The sequence below is a fragment of the Nannobrachium achirus genome (genome assembly GCF_963921795.1).
Source record: "Nannobrachium achirus genome assembly, chromosome: 22".
Taxonomy (NCBI): Eukaryota; Metazoa; Chordata; class Actinopteri; order Myctophiformes; family Myctophidae; genus Nannobrachium; species Nannobrachium achirus.
In genome coordinates, this window is record NC_137829.1 from 3,349,092 (window position 1) to 3,355,091 (window position 6,000).

The window sequence follows — 6,000 nt, forward strand, 5'->3', positions numbered from 1 at the left end:
CAAAATATGTTGTTCCAGGGACCCCCCAGAAGCAAATATTTGATTTACAAATGTTCGCTTTTAAATAGATATATTCAAAGACTTGCAAAGAAAAATCTGGATTTTTCAAAAATAGCAGATCTACAAGCTCGCAGCGCGGCACTTGGTGCCGCGCTGTGAGCTTGTATATCTGCTATTTTTCAATGGTTAAAGCGGTCAATAATCCTAGGCCTAAATGGGTTGAAGGACACGCAGAGCTGTCAGGCGTTTTATGTCTTCATATAGTGGGCTTGTGTCCAGCCTCTTGTCACCTGCCGTGTCCAGGTCAGACGTGCTGATGTTTGAAGTGCTTCTGATGTCAGCCCTGCTCATAATGTGATCAAACAATAGACTGCGGCACGTTCATTGTAGCTCTTACTTCTGAAGCTGACACCTGCTCGAAGCAAAAATGTTGCTGAGGCTTTAACCTTCAACACGGCTGTCTCTGTCTCATGGAAGGACGTTTATCATGTCTTTAAAGGAGCACGTCCTTTCTCGTATGTATTGATATAGACAGTTAGTGCTAGTGGAGGATATATCGGGGATAGAGGAGGTTCAATCAAGATAGAGGAGGATATATCAGGGATATAGGGGCATATATATCAGGGATAAAGGGGGTTATATCAGGGATATAGGGGGATATATAAGGATATAGGGAGTTATATCAGGGATGGAGGAGTAGGCTATACTGCATATAGAGGGGTAGAGGGTAAAATCTATAATGACAACGTGTGTGTGTGTGTGTGTGTGTGTGTGTGTGTGTGTGTGTGTGTGTGTGTGTGTGTGTGTGTGTGTGTGTGTGTGTGTGTGTGTGTGTGTTCACTCAAGAGGCGTCAATGAGGTCTTTCCAGGCTAGACAGAATATCAGTCTCCTCGTGGAAAGTGACAAACCCATCTCAGAGCTACAGCGGTTATCATGGACCAGCTCAGTTTCTCCTCAAATATTAATAACGCCTCTCTAAAATATGACGGCAGGGCATGGTGTTGGTATCGTTAGCGAGCCCACCACAAAGTGAGAGAGATATAGCTGGAGGGACAGAAAATACAGTAGGAAGAGTTAAGGAACAAGTAATGTGTCTCAAAGGGAAGATACAAGGCTGGCGTAGTGACATGCCTGGGGGGCTTTTTAAATGACAACCTGGAACTGTTTTAGGGAGCGGCTGAGAGAGAGAGAGAGAGAGAGAGAGAGAGAGAGAGAGAGAGAGAGAGAGAGAGAGAGAGAGAGAGAGAGAGAGAGAGAGAGAGAGAGATCATGTAAGGGCTAGCAAAAAGAGGAACAGTATAAACAGTAAAAGGGACAGTGGAGGAAGAAGTACTCGCATTTTGCACTTAAAGTATAAATATCATTACCACATTGTACAAAATGCTCTGTTACAAACAAAAGTCTGGTATTCAAAATACACTTGACTTGAGTAAAGTACAAATATTCCGAATGAAATATGCGTAAGTACTGAAAGTACTCATTATGCCGAGTGTCCTATTTCATGTTTCCAAATGTATAAAAATACTTTTTGAAAATAGCAGATCTACAACCTCACTTTGCGACGCGTTGTTGTGAGCTTGTAGATTGTCTATTTTCAAATAGCCTAAGTATACATAGGGCTGAAGTAGTTAATTTTATCTATTGTAGTAATAATAATTTACATCACTAAGGGAAGGGAAAGAGAAGATAAAGGCTTTACAGTGACAAGCTGCCACTGTGGGTTGGACTTAATGAGGGACATTAATGAGGGATTGAGATCATCGTTCCCTTTATGTGTCTCTTTACATGAATGTTGCATCCATCAGCAGGGACGTGCTGGCCATTGGGAAAAGCGGGACAACTCCCGAACGGCCGGTTCATTCCCGGCCGGTCCAGGCCGGCCATTAGGGAAAAATCTAAAATAAAACGTCGGCCTCCGTTCCATTTTGGGGGCTGGGTGGCCAACAAAGTAAATAGTCACTGTCGGGCAGAAACCTCGTATCTCCAAGTTTCAAATGTGTAGATTATTTTGCAAAGCAAAGCCCTGCTTCATCATACAAGGCCGTCGCACAAAAGTAGTGAAAACGGCCAGTTCATTCCCGGCCGGTCCAGGCCGGCCATTAGGAAAAAAATTAAACTGTTTTCACAAAAGTAAAAATTAAACTGTTTGCACAAAAGTAGTGAAAATAGCAGATCTACAAGCACACAACGCCTCGCGGTGCGAGGCGTTGTGTGCTTGTAGATCGGCTGTTTTCACTAGTTTAAATCATTTTTAAAATGATAAATACAAAACAAACGGTTTTGGACATAAGGTTTCCACCCGACAACGATGAAATATAACTTGTAATTGGCCCACTGGCTTGTCACTTGTCATGATCTGAAATGGCAAATCTTTGAGTAGCAGCAGCGCTATAGAGAGAGATCTCTCTCTATAGCGCGCAATGAGGGCCTCCAACTCTTTTTCCCGGGCTGAATCAGGGGCCCAGCACGTCCCTGATCCTCAGATGTAGTGTTTGCGTTTGCGTGTAGCGTCTGCTGTTCTCTGACTACCAGAGCAGAAAGTTTGTCTCATTAAAACCCCTATGTGGCCCACAGCCCCTAAAGCACTGCATTATTAATATGGATATTAGACAAATCTCCCTCTAGGTGCTTTCATATCCCATCCACATGCTGCCATCAGTCAAGTGTGTCTGTGTTTGGAAACCACTTTCTAACACCTAGCTCCGTTACAATGTTCTAAGGAAGATGGTGATGGCACAGAATGGATCAACTTTAACTTACCGGAGCAAATAACAATCAAACCAGTCTTTATATACACTAATACACAAGTGATATTTGTAGGTTAAAAACAAATAGTCGTTTGTTAAAAAGTTAAAGTACTATAGTGTGATAGTAATCATTTCTAAACGTTTGTTTAGTAAAAGGAGTCTTGCCGTCTCTCCACGTCTTTAATCAACAGAAAGTAAATGTTCAGGTGGGTGACACAATTCAAAATCAGGAGAGAGTACCCATTTATCAGCTTCATTTTTATAGTGTTCCAGTTCAAATGTTGTCTGCTAATTCCTTCGCAATTCCACTCAATACTGTACAGGTATGTATCCTGATAGTTCTCTACAGGGGTGTCACACCAAATTCTGGGCCCTGGGTACAAGGATTAGCTGCGGGCCCCCCATGAATATTAACTATGTTTCCATATCAGTGGTGCTCAAACTTTTTCATGTCAAGGACCCCCAAAATGATATGTATTTGGCCACGGACCCCCAGCAAAATTTTAGTTACAAAATGTTCGCTTAAAAAATACAATTCAAAGATTTGCACACATTTTCACGACTTTTAAAAAATAGCAGATCTACAAGCTCGCTGTGAGCTTGTATATCTGCTATTGTTCAATAGCTAAAGTTACCAGGGCCCATCCACCTTGGGCCCTGGTAACTCAGTCTCACTTTCCTCCCCCTTGTGACGCCCCTGGCTCTCTATCCTGATTGGATAAAATTGGTATCCGAACCTGAAAATGCATTGTTTCTGTTTAATAAAGAACTGGAGAGACAGGGAGACCCCTGTTACTGGACAATCACTCTATAGCATACACGGGCAACTGGCGGCCCAGGGGGCCACATGCGGCCCCCACCTTCACTTAATGCGGCCCACTGGTTAATACCAGAATACTGATATATTATTGATTTCAGCTGTTACAATTCTAAACATGACCTGCTTTAATTCCATCAGTCTATATTAGTAGCTCAGTATAGTAGTATTAAAATGTATTTATTTTTTATGTTCATTGCTTTTGTATTTAGGTTCAAAAAGTTAACATTAGTATATAACTAAATGCTTTTGAAATTAAATCAAAATGTTACATTTCAGGATTCCAATTAAAAAAGAACAAAAAATAATTCCGGATTCCAATTCAAAAGAAGCAAAAAATAGCCAATCTTGTAGATCTGCTATTTTAAATAAATACATCTACTGATGCAAACTTGGATACATTATCATGTTGGAATCTACGTGTGTTTCGGGTCTCGCAACAACAGACACCATCCTCCAGGTGGGCTGATCAGACCTTGGCCTGTGTCCATGTGGCATGCTACAGCCCCCACTGTCTCTTGGGGACTTAGAGACAGTCAGTGGGGAGGATGGCTGGTGAGATGCAGGAGGTGTTAGTGACACTAGAAGGCTCTAGGCCATACATGGGCAACTGGCGGCCCGGGGGCCACATGCGGCCCCCACCTTCACTTAATGCGGCCCGAAGGTTAATACTGGAATACTGATATATTATTGATTTCAGCTGTTACAATTCCAAACATGACCTGCTTTAATTCCGTCAGTCTATATTAGTAGCTTAATGACTAGTATAGTAGTATTAAAATGTATTTATTTTATGTCAAATGTATTTGTATTTAAGTTCATAAAGTTAACATGAGTATATAACTAAATGCGTTTGAAATTAAATCAAAATGTTACATTTCAGGATTCCAATTAAAAAAGAACAAAAAAAATTCAGGATTCCAATTCAAAAGATGCAAAAATAGCTGATGTACAAGCTCAAAATGCATCGCAGCGCGATGCGTTTTGAGCTTGTAGATCTGCTATTTTTGCTTCTTTTGTATGAGATACTAAGTTAAGTAGGACGTAGCAATATGCAATGTGGCCCTCTGGAGTGAAGGTGGAAATATAGTGGCCCTCGCCATCATCAAAGTTGCCCACCCCTGCTCTAGGCACTGCTGTGGGTTGCTTTCAGGCCTGGCTCCTCCTTTGTCTGACCAAAAGTGGGCTATTCTAGTGTGGGTTGCGTTGTTGCCTATGAACAGCAAACATCTCAGCCTCGGCAGGGGAATCGAAGCTGATTTGTATACTGTTTTTTTTTCCCGGAGTCTGTAGCTTTTGGATTCTTCCTCACGGAAGAAGTGAATTGAGCTGCTAACCCTCTCCACTCCAGCTCGCTGTCTCTCCAGCCGTCCAGAGTATAGAGCTATATTTGAGCTCAAAGCAAATCACTTACCCTACCTTTAACAGTCCTAAATTGGCCAAATGGAGTTCATATCCTGAATGGACTTTGTTGTTTTCTCATAACTGCTAGTTCAATACGAGATGTGCTGGAAGGTCAAGCATTGAATGAATCTTGTCATCTCACATATATTGATACCGGACACTGCTAATATCCGTTTCATATTTCAGGAGTAAATGTGTTTCACTCTATTATCTCAAAAGTGTCAGGTTTCGTTCAGACCTCTTAACTGCACCAAGTGACCTTGATTGATTCCTGGATCAATAACCGCATCGGTGGTTGAAACACAATGCCATCTGCATTTAAGATGAGTCAAAGAAACACTTTTATTGACCCCCAGAGACACTGGGCAGTTTCATCAGCCAGGAGATGAGATATAAACCTTGTATTAACCTTAAAAAAAAACAAGGCATAAAAAACTTTCTCAGAAAGTTGATACCAATTCATCTGTTATACGCATTGTGACAATTCAGTACAGTAAAGTATAATAGAGAGGCCTCCAGAGGTATCTGCAGCTGCAGCTTCTTTGAAGGTTTCAGAATTTTCTATTGTATTTTTTTTTTTTGAGCGGTGGTAAACCGCTCCATAAAGTGGCTGTGCGTCTGTAGCCTTTTTCCTCAGCGTTTTGCCATAGCAAAACGTGTGTGTGTAGCATAGCCTGTACATCCTAGACTCAAATCCTAATCTGAAGACGTTATGCAAGCACGACCACCGTTCACTTCACATTGGGAGTGATTTTTTAATCTACAGTATACAATTATGGCAGACACAGTGTTTGCTGTGTACAAATGTATGCTGCCAAACAAACACAGTGCAAATGTTCATAATCTGAACATTTCTGCTCACTTGGGCCTAAATTTTCGATACCGACTGGATAGAAGGAGAAAGAAGAAATACAAATACAAGAGGGAGCAGCAGCAGCAGCACTGCCATCTTGTACAGAAAGGCTTTTCTCTCCATTCAGTCCATTGTATTGAAGCGTTCCATATGTTAATGAATCCATTCTACTACTCTG